Source organism: Hippocampus bargibanti, linkage group LG04 (genome assembly GCF_051943395.1).
Source record: "Hippocampus bargibanti isolate YZ-2025 linkage group LG04, ASM5194339v1, whole genome shotgun sequence".
NCBI lineage: Eukaryota > Metazoa > Chordata > Actinopteri > Syngnathiformes > Syngnathidae > Hippocampus > Hippocampus bargibanti.
The window spans coordinates 6,462,276-6,488,563 of NC_142737.1; the positions used below are offsets into that span (position 1 = coordinate 6,462,276).

Below are 26,288 nucleotides of genomic sequence, written 5' to 3' on the forward strand. Positions count from 1 at the left end.
CGTCTTCCTGATTGTGACCGACGCATTAATATTGTTGTTGTTTTATTTTAGCGAAAATGCAGACGTATTTGGTTAAGATCTCCTGAATAGTATGATTTTAAAGCAAGCAGAGGATTGTTTGAAAAGTTAGTGTGCACTGTGATTGGTGAGCAACAAGTTCAGGATGTCCCCCGCTTACTGCCCAAAAACAGCTGGGATAGGTGCCAACACGCCCCGTGGCAGACAGAGAGATATTTTTATGTACAAATGTTAATGTTAAAAATTGGTGAAAATAAAACATTACAGTTTGTTTTAATAGAATTTTACACATGACCTGCTCTATTATTAAGTTTTTATCCGGTTTATGCTGTGAAATACTTAAAAAGTTGTTTTCTAGACTTTGAACGGAATAAGATTTTTTTACATTGATTTTAATGTAAAGTGCTGTTTCGGTTTTTGAACAAATCGGTTTTCGAACAGGTTTCTGAAACGGATTGTGGTAGAAAACCAAGGTATGACTGTATATATATATGAAAACTGTCATATATATATATGAAAACTGTCATATATATATATATATATATATATATATATATATATATATATATATATATATATATATATATATATATATATATATATATATATATATATCTGTCTGTCTACACATATATATATATATATATATACACACATAATTAACTAGTATGAATATTAACTATGCATATTTATGTTTTTATTGATATAGTATTTTTAGGCTCTTAGAGTACTGCCTCACATGTGTTTTTTAAAGATGTCCGTGTATTTGTGTAACATCAACGCAACACGTTGGCGACTGTACAGCACACACGCTGCAGTGAAACCCATATCACTTTTTTTTTCCCCCTGACACAGTCAAAAGTTTCTATCTATGTGGTCCAAGTCAGAGTTGTGTTCTGTCATGTTAAATGCAGTTGACAGAGAAGCAAGGCAACACCCTAAACCTCTGGTCTGAGACTTTGTTTGCCCTCGGTACCAACACACTGTACGCCCTTCATTTTGGTCTCCAAACTGCCGACTGTGACTGATTTGAGCTATGCCACTCATATGGGTCAGTGTTGAACTCACATTTGGTTTAAAAAAGTGCAACAAAAGAAGCGGAGGCACTTTCCGGCAATACTGAAAGAGATGCTTAGAGTTTTGTAAAAAAAACAATATGTTGAAAAAAAAATCATTTCCAGTTTCTTCGGGTTTTTTCCAGGGTCCATTGTCATCAATGCAAACGTGTTACAGTAAAACAACTACTTTAACACCAAATCCTTACCTGCTTTTAAAAATCCTGTAATTTGGGATTTTTTGCTTCACATGCATTCAAACATATGAGGCTCTTCCAGCAACTCAACACGTTCATGACTGACTTAGTTTCTGTTTGTCTGTAACCTCCAAAAGTATGCCGCTGACATTTACTCTGAAGGATAGACCCTCAAAATAAGAAGATGAGAAGTGTCAAACATTGAGGCTTAATTGAACGTTGTAGATTAGCTTCGTGGAGACGATATTGTGAACTGCTTTGACATTTTATTTCTTAATATCACTCATTAAGACGTTGTTTTTTTGTCCTTTAATTCAACTCTTAACTCTTCTCGGGCCTTTGTCTGAAGGCCCTAGAATCAGGTTATCGAATCAGAAATGACAACATTGGCCTTGCATGTTACGTAAAAATAAAAATCTGGAAATGATAAATATAAATAAATAAATAAATACATAAATATGCAAATACACAAAAACACAAATACATAAATATATAAATACAAATACATAAATTAATAAAGACATAAATACATATATACATAAATAAATACATAAATACATGAATACATAAATACATCAATATAAATGAATGAATGAATGAATGAATGAACAAATAAATAAATAAAATAGGAAATCATAAATTTGTATGAAAAATGAAAAAAGTAAATACATAAATACAGACATACATAAATAAATACAACAATGAATAAATAAATAAATAAATAAATAAATAAATAAAATCAGGAAATCATAAATATGTATGAAAATAAATAAATACATACATACATACATACATACATACATACATACATACATACATACATACATACATACATACATACATACATAGATGAATAAGTCAATACAATCAGGAAATTATAAAGATGTATGATAATTAATAAATACCTAAATCTATAAATCTATCGATGAAAAGGTTTCTTCAGCCGTCATCTTTACTTTTTTGAAGATGTCGGACGTTTTGCTTCTTATCCAAGATGCTTCTTCAGCGAACTACAGTCTTACTGGTAGTATCGGCCCTATATATATACATATCTATATCTATAAATCTATAAATACATAAATAAAATACACCATAATGCCCATCTATCCATTTCTTATTCACAGTCAATGACTGTAAACTCAATCCAAGCCTTCTATCAGGAAATCAGACGGGTGAACAAAGCTCGCCTCAAAACTCACTTGTACTCTTTGGCATTTGACTCAGCATGATTCAGACATGATCTTAGTTTTACTCCCTGGTGCTTGCTACTATCTTTGTGACTGCTTTATTTGCTATATATGATAGTTGTCAATGTTAAGTGCTTTGTTACAGCTTCAGGTGTTGTTAAAGGGCTATATAAATCAATATGTATTGTATTGTATATAGGATGAATGAGTTTTACTGTTTTTCTGTGGAACAAATATCCATGTCTGAAGCAAAATGCAAAGCCGGCGTTGGAAATAAGAATATGTTCTCAATTACCTTACCCGAATGAATAAAGTTACGGAAATACGATGTGTACATTTGCTCTTGGATACAAAGGTTTCCATCCCAATTTTAACCCCGTGTTGGTGAAGAGGAGAGCTTTTGTACCGCGCAGAACGTGGATGAAGAGCACTCAGTGAAGAGTTTCTTTTTGTTACCATGGCCACCTATAAATGCATTCTGTTTTTTTTTTCTTTGGTTGCACAAGATGAACAGGCAAGAATGAGGGACCCAAGATCTTGAATGTTACATGATATGGATGAATGATAGCCTCGATTTTCTTTTGGTAATACGTCATGTCTCTGGGGTGACTTTTTGGGCATCCCATTTGTGCTGTTGAATTGAACTACGAAAAATGGTGGAAGACTGTTTAGCGCATTACGGAGGCACCTGGTTCGATTTTATCTCCGGCATTTCTGTGTGGAGTTTGCATCCTCTTCCCATGCCTGTGTCGGTTTTCTGATATTTTCTGGTATAAATTGTCCTCAGGTGTTAATGAGAGCATGGATGGTTATATATTTCTGCATACTCTGTGCTTGGTTGGCAACCGGTTCACAGATGTGTATATTGAGTGACTCATATCCAATTAATAAATAAACAAACAAACAAATAAATAAATACCAGTGTCAATAAATACTACTATGAATAAATAAATACTAAATAAAGTCTAAATAAAGTCTAAATGAATATATGTACAAATAAATAAATGTATAAATAAATATATAAATACCAATATAAATAAATACACAAATAATAATAAAAATAACAATAAATAAATAAATACCATTTGATATAAACAAATAAATAAATCAGTATCTAAATAAATAAATAAATACCAGTATAAATAAATACACCGATAAATAAATACATAAATGACTGAAAAAAATAAATAAATAAATACACCAATAAATAAGTACAATTTGATATATACAGGCAAATTAATAAATATCTAAATAAATAAATACCAGTATAAATAAATAACTAAATAGACCAACGAATAAATAAACCAACACATAAATAAATACACCAATAAATAAATAAATACCATTTGATATAAATTAATAAATTTCTATATAAATAAATACTAGTATACATAAATCCACCAATAAATAAATACATAAATGACTGAATAAATGAATAAATAAATAAATAAATAAATAAATATCATTATAAATAAACCAATAAATAAATCCATTTGATATAAACAAACAAATTAATAAATATCTAAATAAATAAATATGAGTATAAATAAATAACTAAATACACCAAGGAATAAATAAATAAATTAATAAATACATAAATAAATAAATATAATGTCCACCATGAGTGACCATCGTCCGGCGCAAAATGCCAGAATCCCGCACGCCGACACCCAAATGCAGATCGACTTCATTTGACGACAGCTCCCCGCGGTGCCGTGCCATAGGACGCTTGGATTTAACAGTTATTGAATTTGAATCAAAGCACAGCAGGTTTTCCTCATACTCGCCAAACAGTAGTGTCCTTTAGGAAAAAAAATGTCAGAGTGCACTTAGAGAAGGAACAGTGTGGGATCAAGAGTGAGCCGTGGCACCAGTCATAATCCACCCTTCAAAAGAGCCAGATGGAGAGGCTAAGGTTTCAGTCCAAATATTGTTTTTGGATTGAGGAGTGCATTGGCTCTTGGGCTCTCTCCGTCGTTGAGTATCCTTCTCACCCAAAGCTACAGTGCTCTTTAGTCGGATCCTGTTCTCTCCCTCCTACTCTTTCTCTCTCTCCAAGTCTTTTCCCGATACGTTTTATCAGGTCCTGTCTTCTAAAGCCCTCCAAGCTCATCAGGACCTGTCGGGTCATCCGTTGTTAATCCGCCTCGGTCCGGGTTAGGTCAAGGTCTGGTTCTGTGTTTATCAGCCGTATCAGATCTTTGAGTGTTGACTTAAGGTCAGCACTTGAGATCCATCATTTTCGTCATGAATCACTTTCAATGTTTTCACGGAGTTTGATTCACCGTGAAAACGTTGCCTGAACGAGGGGGGTCCTAAATCAGCAGTCTCACCCTGAGACGCTCGGTAAACATACAGTTCCAGAGTTTGTGTCTGGACTGGCGGGCCTGTGGGGCAGAAAGGTATGCGCTCAGCGGGATTGTGCCTTGCCTCATTCTCCGATTTTTTTTTTTTTTTGAACACACACAGAGCGACCTTGTGTGGAGTGAGCGGCTGTAGTTAGCGCACCCTTCGGACTGCGCTGTTGGCAAAAAAAAGGAAAGCGGTCAAATTTGCACACAAATCTTCACTTTTTATTGGGGTTGTTATTGGAAGGCAAATGCACGGGATGTTTTTGGTTCACTCGCGATTGTCGTCTTTGTTATGACTGATGTGAAGAGAAAAACCAAACAAAAGCCACTCTGATATACAGTACACTTAAAGGACAACCGACGTTTCCAGACAAGTTGTGTCCATAATTTGTAAAATCGCTTCAAATGACTTCTACTGAGCGTATTTTACAAAGATTACACCGCATATAGCTACATTTTACGTTTTAAGACTCACGCTGAATATTCCGGAAGTCTTGTTTTTGAGTTGGTGACGAGTCCTCACCCTACGTCACTGAAGGAACGCCCCTGACCGAAAAAAGGACACATTGTAGCAGTCCTTCCATCACGTCAATGCATTTTGCTGTACTTTATTTGGTCTGAAAACTTCGTGTAGCACCAAAAAGAGGTAGAAGATGGCGGCAAAGCTCAGTGTAAGGAATTAATCAGCCCGTGGAATTGTAGCACTTTTTGGTGCTACATTTCCCGCCCCCAGATACCTCAAAATGGCACGGAATAAATTCTTTAATCGATTGCAAACATGTATGCTTTCATCTTCAGAACTATTTGTTCTTTAAAAGAGTTGTTCATCGTAACTGCAAATTATTTCATGATATTTCATTTAAAATGTAAGACAATAAATTACAAAACCACCAAATTCACATTTGCAATGTTTGAATGAAGTTTCTAGTGTGTCTGCCTGCATCTGTTGCTGTTGCAATATCATAACTTCTACGCTATGGGTTGTACATCTTGTACATCATCCTTGAGATAATTCAAAGAAGTACAGATGACGGCTGAAGAAACCTTTTCATCGATCATCCTTGAGACACTTTATTACTACAAGCTATCCATTTCATCAAGCCATCAACGACCATCACAAAAGTAAATAAAACGACTTTATTATATAGTACAGTTTATTTCTTTTATTACAATACCATAGCACATTTATTATACATAAAATAATGTATATTGTGTGTAATTTTAATCCTTATTTAGTTGAAAATTGTGTTTTATGGGGACCTGGGAATGGATTATTCTCATTTTAATGGTTTCCTATGGGAAATTATTGTTTGGAATACACACTTTTTCCCAATGAAGTTCTTAAGCCAAGGAAACACTGTATATGACTTGTGCCATTGTGGAAATAGGCCCGCATATTCTCTCAAAATGATAAAACCCCTTGGATTTTGAATAGTGGAGCACATACACACACGCAAATCATGATGCAAAATTACATTATGATAGCATATGATGCTTATATATGAGGACAGCATCAACACGACACTGCTTCTTCCGCGATGACAACAAAGCCGGCAACGGCACCGCCGTGTTGCGTCTTGTGTTTTTAAATGCTACTAAAAAAAAATGAAAAGAAAAGCCAGCCAGGCGTTTGACTTTCTACTTAGTTCCTCCACATTAAACTGGAAAAGTGAGCTTAAATGCACTCCAACCGAGCTCCCTCCCGCTGGCAAGCCAGTCTGTTCATGGGGGGGGATGTAAGCCTTTAGCCAAAGAACAAAAGATACAAACAAAACATATAGTGACACACAAAGGCGGGACAATGTCCAAATGTGCCAAAATGGAGTGAATAAGAAAGACAAAGCGAGAAAAGGGCTTCTTTACTGGTACCGTCGCTACGTTAAAGGTTACTTTGATCCTCGCATCGACTCTCTCTCTCGTCTTTTGGGCCCTGTCGGAATTCAATTAAGTCTAGCCGCAGCGCATCGGTTTACCGCAGGCGTGCCCCGCCCTCGTACATTACTGAATTCCTGTCCATGAGGTCAACGTAAATGTCACTTTGAGAACGATGCTCCAATGTATGGCGGTACATGTCGTAGCCGTGGTATCAGAAATAACTAGAAACGACTTCATTACCTGTATCCAGAAACATGTAAACAATACAACCAGATCAATGCAAAGTAAATTTCGCAGTCTGGGGGCACACGTATACTTATCATCAAGGGGCATCACTCTTTTTTTCCCTTACTTTCAAAGCTGAATTTTGACTATTTCTTGGAAAAAAAAATCCATATTCCACTCATCTTTCTTTATACTGATTTTAGAGCAAACAGTGTCAAATTTTGGCAGCACTGTTTGACTCTGATTGACAAAAATAAATAAATAAGAGAAAAAAACAAATAAATACTGTATTTTCTGATGTATAAGGCGCACCCAAAAGCCTTAATTTTCTTCAAATGATGGCCCCGCGCTTTATACGCCAGTGCGCCTGAACACAAAAAATACTAACTAAATAAATGGACAAATAAATTAATAAATAAATACAAAAACAAATACCATATATTCCGGTATATAAGGCGCACCCAAAAGCCTTAATTTTCTTTAAAAGATGACCCTGCGCCTTATACGCCAGTGCACCTGAACATAAAAAATAATAAATAAAATATAGACAAATACATTAATAAATAAATACAAAAACAAAATACCATATTTTCCGGTGTATAAGGCGCACCCAAAAGCCTTGATTTTCTTCAAACGATGACCCTGCGCCTTATACGCCAGTGCACCTGAACACAAAAAAATAATAAATGAAAAAATAGACAAATACATTAATAAATAAATACAAAAACAAATACCATATATTCCGGTGTATAAGGCGCACCCAAAAGCCTTGATTTTCTTCAAACGATGACCCTGCGCCTTATACGCCAGTGCACCTGAACACAAAAAAATAATAAATGAAAAAATAGACAAATACATTAATAAATAAATACAAAAACAAATACCATATATTCCGGTATATAAGGCGCACCCAAAAGCCTTAATTTTCTTCAAAAGATGGCCCTGCGCCTTATACGCCAGTGCACCTGAACATAAAAAATAATAAATAAAATATAGACAAATACATTAATAAATAAATACAAAAACAAAATACCATATTTTCCGGTGTATAAGGCGCACCCAAAAGCCTTGATTTTCTTCAAACGATGACCCTGCGCCTTATACGCCAGTGCACCTGAACACAAAAAAATAATAAATGAAAAAATAGACAAATACATTAATAAATAAATACAAAAACAAATACCATATATTCCGGTGTATAAGGCGCACCCAAAAGCCTTGATTTTCTTCAAACGATGACCCTGCGCCTTATACGCCAGTGCACCTGAACACAAAAAAATAATAAATGAAAAAATAGACAAATACATTAATAAATAAATACAAAAACAAATACCATATATTCCGGTATATAAGGCGCACCCAAAAGCCTTAATTTTCTTCAAAAGATGACCCTGCGCCTGATACGCCAGTGCACCTGAACACAAAAAAATAAATAAAAAAATAGACAAATACATTAATAAATAAATACAAAAACAAATACCATATATTCCGGTATATAAGGCGCACCCAAAAGCCTTGATTTTCTTCAAACGATGCCCCCGCGCCTTATACGCCAGTGTGCCTGAACACAAAAAAATAATAAATGAAAAAATAGACAAATACATTAATAAATAAATACAAAAACAAATACCATATATTCCGGTATATAAGGTGCACCCAAAAGCCTTAATTTTCTTCAAAAGATGACCCTGCGCCTGATACGCCAGTGCACCTGAACACAAAAAAATAATAAATAAAAAAATAGACAAATACATTAATAAATAAATACAAAAACAAATACCATATATTCCGGTATATAAGGCGCACCCAAAAGCCTTGATTTTCTTCAAACGATGCCCCCGCGCCTTATACGCCAGTGTGCCTGAACAAAAAATAATAATAATTAAATAAATAAATCGAAAAATAAATTAATAAATAAACACACACAAAATACCATATTTTCCAGTGTATAAGGCGCACCCAAAAGCCTTGATTTTCTTCAATAGATGATCCTGCGCCTGAAACGCCAAGGCGTTGACAACGCGTTGACCATGCCCCCTATACGCTGGTGCGCCTTATATGTGAAGTAATATTGAACCACAACAGAAAACAAACAACCAAAAAATACTATGTGTCCTATTACTATCACAATATAAAAAGTTGATGTGCTTCCATTTGCTTGACATACACAATAAATAAATGAATAACGTATTTTCCGGTGTATAAGGCGCACCCAAAAGCCTTGATTTTCTTGGAAATATGACCCTGCGCCCTATACTCTAGTGCGCTTTATATGTGAAGTAATATTGTGCCACAATAGGTCTTGCAACTACTTTCAACAGCAATCGACTCCATTTCCCACTTTAGAAGAAGTCGTGCATATCTCCAGCCTCTGATTTAGCGCCTTATAATGTGGGTGTGCTTTATATTTGGAAAACTAGATACAGTAAAGTCTCGTTATATCGATATCGGATATAGCGATAGTCCCGGTTATATCGATACTATTTCTATGCACGCACGGAGAAAATTACATGCAAACAGGGTCGGATATATCGATAGTCCCGGTTATATCGATATTTTTTCGGACTCCCTTGAATATCGATATAACGAGACTTTACTGTATTCAGATATTATATTTGGAAAACATTTTTCATTCATTGAAGGTGAGCTTTATACTCCAGTGCGCCATACAGTGAGACCTCAACTTACGAACTTAATTGGTTCCCAGACAGAGTGTGTAAGGCGAAAAGTGTGTATCTCAAAAAAAAAAATTCCCATAGGAAACCATTATAATGGGAATAATCCGTTCCCGGGTTTCCATAAAATATGCTTTTCAACTAAATAAGCCTTAAAACTACACACAATATACCGTATTCTATGTACAGTAAAGTCTCGTTATATCGATATCGGATATATCGATAGTCCCGGTTATATCGATACTATTTCTATGCACGCACGGAGAAAATTACATGCAAACAGGGTCGGATATATCGATAGTCCCGGTTATATCGATATTTTTTCGGACTCCCTTGAATATCGATATAACGAGACTTTACTGTATAATAAATGTGCTATTGTATTATAATGAAAGAAATACACTGCATTGTATCATAAAGTCACTTTATTTACATTTGTGATGGTCATTTATGGCTTGATGGAATGGTTGGAGGTCGAAGGTCAAAGGGAATTGCTGTTTGGAAAGAGAGGCGCATTACATGAGTACTGTAATTAAAGAAATAAACTGTGTGTAAAATAAAGTTTTATTTACCTTTTTGATGGTCGTTGATGGCTTATGGAAGGAGAGTCACCTTCCATAAGGACTGTTGGTAACTTAACCTCTGGTGCTGTTCGGTCGTGTGCTTCCGCCGAAGATCACTCCGCCAGCCGTGGTGGGTGTGTATTATGAAAATAGTGCTTATTATAAGGTTTAATTTTCATAAATTTGACGTTTGTAAGACCAAAAGTTTGTAAGTTGAGGTGTTTGTAAGTTGAGGTCTCCCTGTATATATGGAAAAGGTTTTGAAATACACCATTCATTGGGGTTGCGCCTTATACACCGGAAAATATGGTTCTCTTGACAATCACCATCATTGGACGACATCAGAAAGTGGAATGAGGAGATGGTGAGCATGAAAGTTGAGACTGGATTGCGACTGCGAGTTCAATGCGTAAAAATATAATTCCTGACATCAACAAGCATGTCAAAATCTCATGACTGTGTATGATTTTCAATGACATACATTTCACGGTAAACACGCTTCATTGTTTCCGGCCTTATCTATGTATATATCTATGCATATTCTTTGACCTTATTTAATCCCGGCCCCCAAATAAGAACATAAACACGGTACTGCGTGATGCCCCAAGGCCGACTCTTCCTGGAACAGGAACGTTAGCAATAGCATGTCGCGCTACGCCTTATAACAGGGGTGTCAAAGTCATTTTTTTGCCGCGGGCCACATTGTAGTTATGGTTTCCTCTCGAGGGCCGTTATGAATGTGGGGAACCCATTAGAATGTTTAAATCCCTTCAAATATGACATATAGAGCACACAGCAAATTAATGAAGAACTCGTTTTCAAATCTGAAGTCAAGAATAATGACTTTTATTGTGGTTGACATCCAAAAATATGAAATTTTGGCTCTGATTTTAGCAATCATCATGGAATTTAACAAGTTTGATTTGCTTTCGCGGGCCGAAAAAAATGATGTGGCGGGCCGAATTTGGCCCGCGGGCCTTGACTTTGACACATGTGCCTTATAATGTGTTGTGCCTTATATTTGGAAAACTTTTTTCATTCATTAAATAATAGAGTGGGGACAAATAAGCAAAAATCCGATTTCCACATATTTTCTCAAAATTCAAATATTTTTCACTATTTTTCCCTCAAGAGTGAAATTGAAAATAAGGAATACCGTATTTTCCATTGTATAAGGCACACCCTAAAGGAACGCCTCATAGTTCGGTGCACCTTATATTTTGAAAAAGTTTGAAAATACACCATTCACTGGAGGTGCGCCTTATACTCCAGTGCGCCATTTCACTGGAAAATATGGTCAATAAAATCTTTATCTATAAATCTTTATTGCACATGTTCATAATTGCGTTCAAATGAATGTATCATTTAGCAGTAGAAATGACTTGCAGCAGCCATGTCAGCAGTTTGGTAAAACTCATAACTTGGGGGGGGTTGGTATGATTTTTATCATGTTAAAATCAAAAGTACATTTCCTGAGCCCCGTTGAACCTTGTTGGGCAGAAACATATAAAATAAAAATGAAAAAAAATCAGCAAAATAAATGAATAATCAAGTGAGCTCATAGTTACTCAATTCGAGGCGGCTACCACTTTGCATGTTATTTCCACTCCGGCTAAGATGCTATCGATGGAGGCTAATCTGTCGCCTTGGATCATTTCTGATTGGCATTTTTCAACCTTAAAGTATCTGAAAGGAAAGCTTATTCATTCATGATTTTGGCAGCGTCCATTACTTGGGTCATTAGCGTGGAATAGTGGTTATGTTGAACCTTGTGAGGCAGCTGGAAAAATATACATGATTTCGCAAATCAATTTCGCTACTTTGCAAAATGATCGCAATTTTGATGACTGCGCTAATTAGAGTCCGTTGGGAGGCTAAAGTTGGGACCTTCACATTGGAATTTAACTCATTCACCGCCATTCACGAATTTATTCTGGAATTGAAAATACCATGTGTAGCGCCATTCCTGAATTTGTTCGGGTTTTGTTTGTGCAGTTGGGTGCCGATAAAGTGCTGGTCAGACCTCTGGCAATGTTTTTCCCTTCCGCTAGGGGGAAGCATTTGCCTTTTGTCCATGTTAGCGCTTTGTTACAGCTTCAGCTGTTGTTAAAGGGCTATATAAATCAATATGTATGTATTGTATTGTATTGTATTTTGTACAGCCTCCCCCATTTCAAGGTCAGATAACTTCAGACCCTTATAATTTAGGGATTAACTATTCCTAAATTTGGCATTAACTCTTTTTTTCTGATGAAAGAAGAGAGTCTCAGGTTTTTTTTACGCTGAATTGAATGTTTATGTCATCTTAAAAGTCAATATTAGTGGGTCCTGGAATTTGAGTCAAAATGACAAAAGCCCTGGCACTGGAGTGGAAACATATTTGCACATGTCTGGCAGTGAATGAGTTCACTAATATGACTTTTGTGTTCCCTACAGACTTTGAAATTATGATTTGTCTAAATGAAATGCAAAATTTGAAGGCTTGACAGTGGTGGACAGTGGTTTGCATGTCTGCCTCACAGTGCTGAGGTGCCTGGTTCGATTCCGGCTTCGGCCTTCCTGTATTTCGCTTTGGGGTTTCGCTTTGTATTCTCTGTCCACTTCTTGACAATCGTCTTGAGACTGCAGTCACCTGTGCACCTTTTGCAGTCACATATTCCCATTTTAACACATGAAATTTGACCCACTGCTGCACAAGACGAATTTGCAGAGTGCAATCTTGCAGAAATTATCCAAGTTTGTTTCCTTGATTGCTTTTGATGCTGCTGCTCAGCAGCATGTCCGTTTTTTGTTGTTTTTTTTTGGTCATCATTTCAATCAAGTAGACGAGCAGCCACTCTAAGTCATTGTTGCTCTAATTCTAATGGCATGGCAGGATCGAGGGGGAGTTCAGACTCATTCATGAGCAGCAGCTCCATTAAGACCACTTTGAAGTGTACTTCAGGCTCGGCATGGAGCACTTGTCATCGCTGTACGTCTTTGGCCTTGTTGCAGAGCTTGAGACTGTGGGATATGGCAATCGGAGGTAATTTCAGCATGGCTGTACAACTGTACAACTGCGGCAAAATATTTTGCTATTTTTTTCTTGGTGTTATTTAGTTATTTTTATTTTTTCATTTATTTGTTACTTTTTTAATATTTAGTTATTTATTTATTCGTCTCTGTAATAATTTTTTTATTTTATTATATTTTGTATGTTATTTCTTATTTTTATTTTATTTTATTTTATTTTATTTTATTTTATTTTTTCTTTTCTTTTCTTTTCTTTTCTTTTCTTTTCTCCCCCTCGATCCTGCCATGCCAATTTTATTTTATTTTATTTTTTAGGGACCTGTCAAAACTTTTGTGAGAATCTCAATGATAGAGTGGGGACAAATTGAAAGCAAAAAAAAATCCGGTTTCCACATATTTTGTCAAAATTGAAGGATTTTTATTTATTTTTTTCCCCTCAAGAGTAAAATTGGAAATCAGGAATACAGTATTTTCCGGCGTATAAGGCGCACTCAAAAGCCTTGATTTTCTTCAAAATGAGAACCTCTGCCTTATACGCCGGTACGTGATATGTGAAATAACTGCTTCATGTCACAAAGAGGGTACAGCAAGTGCTGAAGAATGAATGACTTTCTGTGTCTTTGTGTTGTCATATTATTTGGTATTTATTTATTTATTTATTTATTTTCCTTTCTTTCCTTTCCTCTTTCATAACTGTGCTGCTGACGCGAATGGCTGCCGCTGCTTACCCGCACAAAAAAAAAATCCAGTGACTGTAAAGTGTCCTTGAGAGTTTTGAAAGGCGCTTAGAAATTAAATGCATTATTATTATTATTATTATTATTATTATTATTATTATTATCCTTTTTTTCCCCTGTAGAAGTTGTGCATAGACCCAGCCTCTACTGTAACGCCTTATAATGTGGTATGCAACTTTCCTCATTGAAGGTGTGCCTTATAGTCCAGTGCGCCTTATATACGGAAAATGGTTGCAAATAAACCATTCATTGGGGTACGCCTTATACTACGGTGCGCCCTATACACTGGAAAATACGGTAACTAGATTGCGACATTGTGTCTCAATACCAAAATATGGCGTCTATAAGTTTGGAACACGTCAAGGTGAAAAGGGGGTGGGACATCTGTCACTCCGGCGTTGGTTGCATTCTTGTTAGGTCAGTGATCCGGGCTACAGTATTTGGGCTCCCCCCCTGACAAAGGTATGGCGTTTGTGCGTGGCGGTCGGGACAGGCACTGATCCCCCCCCGAAGGCTAATTTTACTCAAGGCGTGATTGACAGGAGCAGGTGGATTGAATCGGGACATTGGTAGGGGCGTTGGGGATGAGCTGGGGGGGGGGGGGGGTGGACAGAAATACACCTGATTTTAGTTCAGATGCAGAGAGACATTGGGGGTAACGACACAACCCAAATCGGGGGTTTCTATTCAAAGCCAGCTGGTCTGGCTTTTACTACATGTGGGGGCATTTATTCGGGGGCCATCTTGGGGTATTTGTAGTTTCACAATTGTCCATTTTTGCATTTTTTTATTTTTATTTTGGGGCCTCAGCTGGTGCTGCAGGGTGCAACTTCCCGGTGAAGCAAAGAAAGAAAGAAAACGGCACGGGTGAGTTGTCCATTTCCCTCCCCGGACCCAAATCAAATTAAGACCGCATGGTAGGTCAAGGCTTCCTTAAAGCGATTTGGTCATTATTTTGCTATTCGAGCCTCTCATTAATTTTTTCCCCTTTGATATCAATGGATGTTTTTGCTCGATTCATCCTCAATTGAGTGAGTCATGACCAAAGGATACGTTCAACTTTTGTTTATTTTGGGTTTTACCACGCATCTGCACCGCGTACCGATGCCCGAGACGCTTCGCCATCGGAGGGCGTGGCCACGTCCCAGCTGTTGCCAATCATCTCCGTTAGGGAAAAAGGTGACTGAGGCACCTGGAAAAGTACGTCTTAAACTTTTAACGTCTCTGGTTTTTATACCTCTGAAGTAAGACAAATGGTTGGAGGCGTTAAAGTGTAACTTAAGATGCTGTTATTTCTCTGTTTCTAATTCTTCACAGTCAGTTGACGTTAGCGCTACATTTAAGAGTAATTGCTTCGAACATCTTTTGTTCACAGTCTGGAAGTCTTGGTGAGGAGATAAATAAAATAAAACAGCCCCCCCAGCATGCTGTTTGCTTTCAAAATGACTCATTTCCTCAAGGTAGCCCCCCCATGCAGAATATATACACATCAATAATCATAATATGCATCACAGAGTTTCTGTGTTTAAGGACACGCTGAGATCAAGTTTGCAGGTAGAGAAAAATCTTTCGGAATGTGTTTCAGGGGCAGTGGTCACTGCAGTGGACGAGTTATAGTGATACCTGGGCTTACGAACTTCATTGGTTCCCAGACAGAGTGTGTAAGGCGAAAAGTGTGTATCCCAAAAAAATAATTTCCCATAGAAGCCATTAAAATAGGAATAATCCGTTCCATAAAACATAATTTTCTACTTTGCAATTTTCTAAGCCTTAAAACTACACAAAATATACCTTATTTTATGTATAATAAATGTGCTATGATATTATAATTAAAGAAATAAACTGCACTGTATAATAAAGTCGTTTTATTTACCTTTGTGATGGTCGTTGGTGGCTTGATGGAATGGAGTTGCCGGTTTCATCAGCATTAAACACTTGATGAGGAACGTAGCCTTCTTTTTTCATCATCTTGAGGAATTATCCCTTGTAGGTGCTTTCTCTGTGATCATTTCGCCTCAATATTACTCCACATATAAGGCGCACCTCCGTATAAGGCGCAGGGTCATTTTTTTTAGAAAATGAAGGCTTTCAGGTACGCCTTATACACTGGAAAATACAGTAAATGATCACAGCAACTTGCTGTTGTTGTCAAGAATTTTCCGGGCCTCTGATAGAACACAGGCCTTCAAATAGTCGTTACTCAAAGGCGCATTTAAAATGTTTTAAACAAATTATCACTGAAGAGCTTTTTTTTTCCCCCGCATATGGGAGCAGTTACTTTGGCGACATGGAAATAAGTGAAGCAGTCTTCTCTTAGCGTATCATTGTTTTACCCTCCTATCTTTTTTTATTATTAAACATATCTAACATTTCCAGCAGCCGTCCAACCTCCTGCACGCAAACTCCCCTTCCGCCGACCCCCCCCCCCCCCCTCGAGCTCCTTGGAGGCCCAAAAAAAAAATCTCAGTATGACGCTGCGGCACCATGAAACAACGGCAACGCGGCAGGGCGGCCTAAATCTACAAAACACAAGCGTTGGCGCGAGGCAGCTCTTTTGATCTGCAGCTAATCTCAGTTGCCTGCCTCCCCTCTGATCATGTCTGAATAAGAATGAGTTGGGGGGCCATCCTAGAGGCACAAAGAGCTTTAGACGCAGCCGCTCATCTGCTGCCATCCAGCGCAAAGCGCGCTCCCGCCAAAAATCTCCGCTCCCGTACGCATCAAAGCTTGGTTTGGATGTCCCGTCTTCTTCTTTTTTTTTCCTTCACAGTCCAATGCTATCAGCTGCTTGTGGAGCATGTGGAAGAAGTCACGTCACTGTGCTGAGTGATCTTTAATTGTCAAGGTCAACAGTTGCAGGAGGGGCTGCTGGGTAATGGTTACTCGACTGAATGGAAACACTGAGGACTGTTGGCTTTGGGGGGTGGAGTCAAAATTTTGCCTTAAGATTTGCGGCGCCATGAAAATACCCCATGGGTGAATATTGTTATGACCCGTGATATATCGATGATACGGTATGCACTAAAGAAGTGTCGGCTGGTCAATAGGGGGCGCCATGGCATTGGCGTGGCCACATCACCTTTGAAACGCAAGGAGGCGAGGAGGCTATGAAAAGCCAACGATTGTTGGATTAACCTTTATTAGTCTTGCAGTGGAGAAATTTACATTTCACAGCAGAATGGATGAGGAAAGGAAGAAGTAGAAAAACAAAATACAGGAGCTGCTGTAAAGGCAGGCATTGTCATGGCGCCAAAATAACAACAAAATAATAATATGACAACACCAAGACACAGTCATTCAGTTTTCAGCACTTTCTGCACCCTCTTTTTTGTATGAAGCTGTTTTAGATGAAAGAGGAGAGGATCAAAGCGTCCTTTTCACCAGTGGATTAGGGACATCATGGTGGAATGTGCATGTCTGCTACAAGCTAAATGTTGAAAGCAAACACCAAGCTGTAGCATTGACGAAAGGGATTGTCTCAAATCTCCTGTCCCACGTAAATCCGCTTCAATTCCAAGCCGCGACAGTGCCACATATGCACGTACGCCTTGCGCTGACGCACCTTCATTCTCGGCGCGGGCTCCTCGAGCTATGTATCCATCCAGCCTCAGACTGTCCAACAGCACTGACCCTATCGCATGATGACAGTTCAAATGGCACCGACATCCCTCCCAATCAAAAACGGTGCTGGCATATTCATGCTGCGGAAAAGGCGCAACCGCTCAGCACAGTCTCCTCCTTGATGAATGTCGTAGCCAAAAATGCTGAAAACAATCCGTATCCATTCCACACGTTGCCTTCGTCGCCGCCGAACTGTGTTTATTTTTCATTTCGCGCAGCTGTCAAACAATTTCTAAATCATGGAACCAGTTGTTGTTATTCACTAAGAACCTCCACGTGGCTTGCATGGTTCCCATTCTACATGCCTGAAAGGTATATGTCCGGTTGGCCAATATTGTTTTTGTGTTGGAACTGGGGACGTTTTAACTCATTCACTGCCATTCCCGAATGTATTCAGGAATTGAAAAGCATGACGTGGATCACCATTCCCGAATTTGTTCAAGTTGTGTTATTTCTTGTGGGATGGGTGCTGATAAAGCGCTGGTCAGACCTCTGGCAATGTTTTTCCCCTCCCGCGAGGGGGCAGCATTTGCCTTTTGTACAGCCACCCCCATTTCAACATCAGATAACTCCAGATCCATGTAATTTAGGAATTAACTCTCTTTTTTTCTGATGAAAGAATCTAGTCTAAAGTTTCTTACGCTGCATTGAATGTTTATGGAGTCATGAAACTCAATATTCTGGGGGTCCTGGAATTTGAGTGAAAATGACAAAAACCCTGGCACCGCAGTGGACACATTTTTGCACATTGTCTCTCGGTGAACGAGTTGACAATGGCTATTACACATTTATTACAGTGAAACTAGATTAAAAATAGGATTTGAACGGCTTATTTCAAGTCATTCCCCTATCTGCAACAGAGTTACCTAATCCAAACACGGGATGTCAACCAGCATTCCGGAACGGATATTCGCACCACTGTACCTATTTTGTGACCTAAAAGTGTTCCTAGATAATGATGTGTTTTGGCTTATTTTGGTCCCTGACTTTTTTCATTCAGCAATGCTCTAAAAAGTGTCAAAGCACCATCTTTTGTGCTGCCTGCCTGCCGGCCCACCTTGTGGGGTTGTGGTGCAGCCAGTCAAGTCGGTCACAGGACTATGGGGCTCTTCCTGTGATGTAACGGGAGCGTCGGACAGAACAAAGGCAGAGGTTGTTGTTAGGCTTGTGCCTCATCCATGATGCATAAAAGGTGTATAGTGAGAACGCTGTCGGTTAAACGCTGCACATGCAAAATGGCCTCCGCTGTGTTCGTTTTGACACTGCTCACTATCAGGGGGGGTCGCTTTGAGGTCTTTGGTCATATCTTCTTACTGTGATTCTGCAGGCGACTCGGTATGAGGTTCTGTAGTCAAAAAAAAAATGCATATGATTGCACAGTGCTGTGTTATTGGCCAAATCATGCCTTGGAAGGTCAGTGAGTCATACCACATTGGAACAGGGCATCTCGTACCATCTACTTGACTATATTTTTGGTTAAGCTAGAACTAATTGTACGATTTACCTTGAAATACCAACTGCAAAAAAAATAAATAATAAATTTAAATAATAAAATAAAATGAATACATAGATAACTAGATGAATGTATGAATGAATAAATAGATAAAAAAATAATAATAATAAATAAATGAATGAATGAATAAATGAATAACTAAATAAATAAATGACTCAATAAATATTGCTGCTGTGTTACTTGCTGAACGCTGCTGCGAATGGCTGCCGCTGCTCACCCACACACAAAAAAAAAAAATCTGTAAAGTGTCCTTGAGAATTTCGAAAGGCGCTTAGAAATTAAATGTATTATTATTATTATTAATATTAATATTAATATTAATATTAATATTGTTAAATAAATAAATACATGGTTAAATAAATAAATGGCTCACAAAATGGCGAAATAAATAATAAATAATAATAATAATAAATAATAAATGAACAATGATGATGATTCAATAATAAATGAACAGACACATGAATAAATGAATAAATAAATAAATAAATGATTGAATAAATGCCTAAATAAATAAATGGCAAAATAAATACATAGATAAACACATACATACATATGTGCGTAAATGCGTACGTACATACATACATAAATTGTATGGCAAATATTTATGAAGTTCCATATTTCTTTTAGGGATTGTGGCATGTGTTTTTGATCGTGTCACATTTGTTTTATTTTGAATTTTATATCACCAAGGCTTATTTGTCAGCACCCCCAAAATAAATAAATAAATAAATAAATAAATAAAGATCCTTGCAATTGTGATTTTCTGTTTTATGAAACATTCCGCCCGAGTCTGAAGCTACATGACTTAATTAAGTGGTTTTTGTCACCTTTGCTCACCTAATTATGCCACTGCTAAAAATCCCTGCAACTATAATTACTGGTGATATTTCCCTGACTTTCATTACAAATCTGATTAATAAGGGGGAGCCAAATTATGCTTAATATATTGCTTTGAATGAGTAAGACCAAGAACAAAGGCAGAGAGAGATCTGCTGTGGATTGATGGTGTGGGGGCGGGTGATGTGCAATTTGGATATCGGCTCAGTGATATGATGAAGGATGAGCTACCAAAAAAAAAGCCTTCACTTCCACCAAATAGTGAGTTGAGTGGAGCATTACGACATCATTTTATTTACCGTATTTTCCGGTGTATGAGGTGCACCGGAATATAAGGCACACCCCCAATTAATGGTATATTTTCAAACTCCATGAATAAGGTGCACCGGACTATCAGGGATTTATACTGTATATAGGGCCAAAGCTACCAGCAAAATGTTTGTTCGCTGACGAAGCCACTTAGATGAGAAGCGAAATGTCCGACACCTTCAAATAATAATAATAATATCGATGAGAAGGTTTCTTCAGCCGCCATCTGTACAAAAGTGAAGGTTTCGGACGTTTCGCCTCCTATCCAAGAGGCTTCGTCAGCGAACTAAAGTCTGACTGGTCGTATCGGCCCTATTTATATATCCCTACTGTCCAGACCTGGTGGCGCCGGACACAGCTATGATAGGTCCCTACTCTCAGGTTGGGGGGGCAGAGGACCCCTCCCTGTGGCCCCACTGATCATCGATGGACCACTCCTGTACGACTGTACGACTGAGAGCTTACACAGAAGAAATAATAATAATAATAATAATACATTTCATTTCTAAGCGCCTTTCAAAACTCTCAAGGTCACTTTACAGTCACACGATCAGTTTTTCTGCGGGTGAGCAGTGGCAGCCACACGCGCCAGCGTTTACTCAACCCGGAAGCAACTCAAATATATAGAAAGCTAGATAGCTAACAGATAGCTAATAGATAGCCAGCTAGACAGTTAGTTAACTAGCTAGATAGCCATAAAACTAATATATAGCCAACTACATAGCAAGCCAGCTAGTCTGCCAGATAGCTAATAGATAGCAAATGAATAGCAAATAGATAGCCAGCTAGGTAGCTAGCTGATAGATAGCAAATGGATAACAAATAGATAGCTAGATAACAAATGGATCTGACATGGTCATTTTGGGTAACGTTATAGAAGAAAGGAAAAAGTGCACATAACAAAAATTTTACCTTACACTTTTGCCTCTGCTTAGTAGTGATGGGAAAATGAAGCTTCATGAAGCACTTGCGATATTTTTTTACTCCTCCAGATGGTGTTCTTGTTTTGTATTTGAAAGTTGACGCAAAGGAAATGTCTGAAAAAAATCTGCATCTTTAAACCAAGACTATCATCTCAAGAACTATCACAAGTGCTTCATGAAGCTTCATGAAGCTTCACTTGCCCATCACTACCGTTTCGTTTTGACCCACAAAAAAAAGCTTCATCTTATAGAAGTACAGATGACACATTTTCATCGCTACCAGTTAGCTTGCAATGTTGAAAATCATTTTCTCTTCTGAATAAACCCAATTGAGATTTTTGGGCTAGCAATGCGTCGGGTCGTCACATCGCGTTAAATTCAACTGGGAGCGCCCACAGACAGAATGATGAAAAGTTGTAAATACTTGATAAGCATCTTTCAGATACATGTGACACATAACAACTAGCGAGTGTTTAGCGATCGCCGGCTAACTCTCCAGAGCCGCGCCTGCTTGTCGTCTTCAGCTGTGAGTGGCAGCTTGTGTTTTTACGTGAGCCAGAGCCACAACAGATTGCATCGGGCCTGTCACTGTTCCCTCCGTCACCCTGGAAATGTGTTTGTGTTTATATCTTTTGTTGAAAAGGGGGTTTATGGGGTAGGGGGTTCCTTTCTTTCCACCTCTTTTACAGATTTTTTTTTTTTTCCCGGGCGAGTTCTACCGTGTGTCTGCATGCGCGTGTGTGACACATGCGGTGAAGTGGCTGCCAGGAGAGGCTTAACTACCAATCCGAGCCAGATCGCTATCTGCAAAACCGCACGTGTGTGTTTCGTCCACTCGAATTACCCTCCCCTTCTTCTTCACGGCAAATCACAAAACCTTGCAAAAATTGCCTTAGGTGTGTAAACACAGGCTTGCGTGTCGGAATCAACATAATTGTTTTGCTAAACTGTTAATTTGACTTTGACGAGACAGTCAGCTGCGCTCGCTCACGCCTTAAATAATGAGCTTAGGGATCACATTTATACAGTGCGTGTGATCAAGGGCTGGGAAATGTATTGACTTGGACAGGAAAGGTTTCAGGAGGCAAACTTATACTGTAATTACATTTCCATTTAGGAGAAATGACTTTGGCTCAGGATGACATGAACGGCGCAAAGTATATTTATTCAATCTACAGTCGAGTTGATTTGTTCGCATGCAACTGTGTAGCGTGTACATCTCAGTCATAATATGTGCCCCGGCGTTGTAATAGTCTTTAATGTTTTCATTCGGCAATGTTTAGACTTGACGAAGCACCCCGCAGGTCAAATATGCGGCACGTCTAACTCTGTGCGCGGTCTGGATTGAATAACGCTAGCTTTGCTTGTTTTTCAGCATTTAAATCGACAGACGTATCGTAAAAGTTTAGAATGGTATGGAAATCGAAATAATCGGCAAAGTTTAAACATGTTGGGTGGACAATTTTGGAAGTTGAAGGTCATTTAAAGACCAAGTGCAAGTGAGTTGGTTCAAACTGAAAACGAGCATTATTTTACTGAACGGTTCATGAAATGTGGAAGTGTGAGAGACACCGAATGAGTTTCATGTGGTTGTCTGACAGCGTGAATGTCAAAAGAGATCAAGTATTTTGATCCATACTTTAACTCATTCATTGCCAGACGATGTGAAAAAAATGTGTCCACTCTCGTGCCAGGGTTTTTGTCATTGTCATTTGAATATCAGGACCCACAGAAAATTGAGTTTAAGGACGACATAAATATTCAATGCAGCGTAAGAAACTTAGACTCTCTGCTTACATTCTAAAAAATGAGTTAATTCCTAAGTTAGATGGAGTTATCTGAGCTTGAAAGGGGTGGGGGGTGGCTGTCCAAAACACAATGCAATACATACATATTGATTAATATAGCTCTTTAACAACAGCTGAAGCTGGAACAAAGCGCTAACAAAAACAAAAGGCAAATGCTGTCCCCTCGTGGAAGGGAAAAAACATTGCCAGAGGTCTGAACAGCGCTTTATCGGCCCCCCGCAAGAAAAAACAAAACCCCAACAAATATATATTTTCACAATGGAGAATTGCCGTGGCGTGGAATGTCTTCTTCTTTCTTGGAGGTCATAACAGGAAATAAATGAGAAGGCTACACAAATCTACTAGCTAGCTGGCTAGCTAATATCTAGATAGCTATTTAACTTGTTCTGTGACTGTGAAGTGACTTTGAGAGTTTTGGAGAGCGCTTGTAAATGAAATGTATTATTATTATTATTATTATTATTATTATTACTAATAATAATAATAATAATATTAATACATTACATTTTAAGCACCTTTCAAAGCTCTCAAGGACACTTTACAGTCACAGACAAGCATAGGTACTATAATAAATCATTAGCTATCTCTTAGCTGGCTAGCTTTCTATCTATTTGAATTACTTCCGGGTTGAGTGAACGCTGGCGCGTGTGGCTGCCGCTGCTCACCTACAGAAAAACTCACCCTGTGACTTTAAAGTGACCTTGAGAGTTTTGAAAGGTGCTTATAAATACAATGTATTATTATTATTATTATTATTATTATACAGGAAGCAGGAGGAGGGTGTATTTGACAAATTGTATGAAATAGAGTTAACTGGTACTAAATCAAAAACAATAGTCATCAGAAAAAAAGGTCAAAAGTAGCAAACAAAACCATGACTAAAACATGACTGAAATTTTTCAATGCCAGCGAATGAGTTCAATGGTGACTGATGTGTTCACGTAAATTTGAATTTGATCAGTTCATTATTTGATCCCATGCTCTACAAGGGGTGTGCGTACTTATGCAACTACTTTACTTCGCTCCAGATTTATCTCAGTTATCCTCCGTAGGTCTCTCGTCGACTATTTAGTGACACGCCACGCTTCATTCTATTGTACTTTTGTTCAGTACTCTCGTCCAGACAAATGCAAAGTGAAATTTATGCTCCAGTATTTTGTCAGATTTCACGTGGTCTTTCAAACGCAACTGCCAAATCTGAACGCGTGTTGCACGCTAACAAACACACCCTCACATCTATGTGAATGCTGTTGCTCTTGCACACTTCTATGAAAACAATTACCATGCCAGTGACAGGTTCTCACTTTTCCTCCTCTTCCTCCTACTAACATTCGCCTCCTTTGCTTCTCCTTGCAGGTGCCAACCAAAGCAGATCACAACCTTTTTTTGAACATTGAGAGGAGCTCTCGGATGAATGACGAAGAAAGCTACCAGACGCTGCTTGAAAGAACATTGAACGTGGGGTATGTTGCAAGAACACACATTAAAAAAAAATTACAAAGTGGCTGGATAGCTGTAGCTAAGCACACTGGTCTTTTTTTCATGGTGTTACGTTCATGACCCTCCCGGACAACGTGTATTGATTATAATGGTGAACTTATTTTTTTTCTTTGTTTTCATTTTTTCACATTAGTTGAAAGTTTTTTTTTCCTTTTTTTTGAGGGATTGAATGCCAAATCTGTGGTTGTTGCTTTTAACTCATTCACTGCCAGACGATGTGCAAAAATATTTCCACTCCAGTGCCAGGGTTTTTGTCATTTTCACTCAAATTCCAGCACCCACAGAATATTGAGTTTTAGGACTACATAAACATTCAATGCAGCGTTAGGAAACTTAGACTCTTTTGTTTCATCAGTAAAAAAAATAGTTAATTCCTAAGTTATATGGGTCTGGAGTTATATGGCTTGAAATGAGGGTGGCTGTCCAAAATAAATATGCAATACACACATATTGGTTTAGATAGCGCTTTAACAACAGAAATGAAAAAAAGTGGAAATGCTGCCCCCTTGTGGAAGGAAAAACGTTGCCAGAGGTCTGGCCAGTGCTTTATCCGCACCCCAGTAAGAAAAAACAAAACAAAACCCGAACAATTTCAGCAATGGCGCTCCACGTCCTATTTTCAATTCCCGAATAAATCCGGGAATGGCAGTGAGTGAGTTAAATAGCATATGATAGTCCTGATAAAACTATCAGAAATATAATATGGTCATATATTTTGTCATAATCATTAATTAAGGGTAAGAGACAGCTACAGGTGAATTTCTGTTTTGTTTATGAAACATCATTACTATCTATAAATTCCAGCGCATGATAAAATCCCTATTGTGCAGTCTTTGAGAGGCCAAATCGAGAACCAAAGAAATGAAAATATCTCTGTGGTGGGGAATACAAAAATAAAACAAACAAAAAAAGGTAATATATTGTTGAAATCTGCGTCAAAAATACATTTCGGAAACCTATCTCAAGCTATCTTTGATTCAAATGTGCTCTTAATTGGTGTTATCGTAGGTCTGGGTAAGGCAAAGGTAATACTATTAAAGATTAAAAGATCAGGTAATGTGAAGGTGGCATCCCGTGTCATCAGACACCAGCAAGGTTACATTACAAAAAGGCAATGGCCGCCCGTCAAGCCGCCCGATTAGACAGCTTGATTTATTCATCAACTGATTTGATAGGCCGCGTAATCATCCGGACTCGATTGGGTGAATGCCGCTGAAAGGATTAGGTCACTGCTTGGGATCGACTTACTCATGTTTTGTTTTGTTTTTGTTTTTTTGGGGGGGGCAATGTAGCGACCTTAATGAGGATAAAGTGGTCTGGAAGATGGATGGATGGATAGTTAGGGTGAGCTATTAGTACCAGAGTGTCTAAACATTTTGCTCCGAAAAACTTAAACCTAAAGTTAACGGGCACATAAAGCCATCTAGTAATTCTTTAAACTTAGTTAAAACCAGTTCAAAAACAGATTTATTTTCAAATTAAACATGACATATTATTGCTCCCCAAATATGGTCAATTTTTGGACAAAATTATTGGTCTGGCTCAAAGTAGTTGTTTTTTTTATGTTGTTTGCATTATGAACCAATGTAAAGTGTTGAAAATAGAATAAGATCAAATCTATTACATCAAATCACACCTGAATATATTTACGTTACATACATTTGAATATCTATCTACTTAGCTATCTGGCTAACTATCTATCTATCTACCTGTCTATCTACCTAGCTATCTCGCTATCTAGCTATCTAGCTATCTCGCTATCTTGCTATCTCGCTATCTCGCTATCTATCTAGCTATCTCGCTATCTATCTAGCTATCTCGCTATCTTGCTATATCACTGTCTCGCTATCTCGCTATCTCACTATCTCGCTATCTGTCTAGC

At 37.9% G+C, this 26,288-nt stretch overlaps 1 protein-coding gene across 2 annotated transcripts in view; it reads left to right on the top strand.

Moving 5' to 3' along the window:
* mef2cb (myocyte enhancer factor 2cb) overlaps positions 1–26,288 on the top strand; it is a 210,770-nt gene that overhangs the window by 81,804 nt on the left and 102,678 nt on the right. Inside the window, exons 1-2 of one of the 2 annotated variants that reach the window (XM_088993756.1) lie at positions 14,545–14,762; positions 24,263–24,369. The gene's annotated coding sequence lies outside the window, so the exon portion shown is untranslated. Of the gene's footprint in view, positions 1–14,544; positions 14,763–24,262; positions 24,370–26,288 lie in introns of those variants that run through there. The other variant, XM_088993757.1, reaches the window with a different exon arrangement.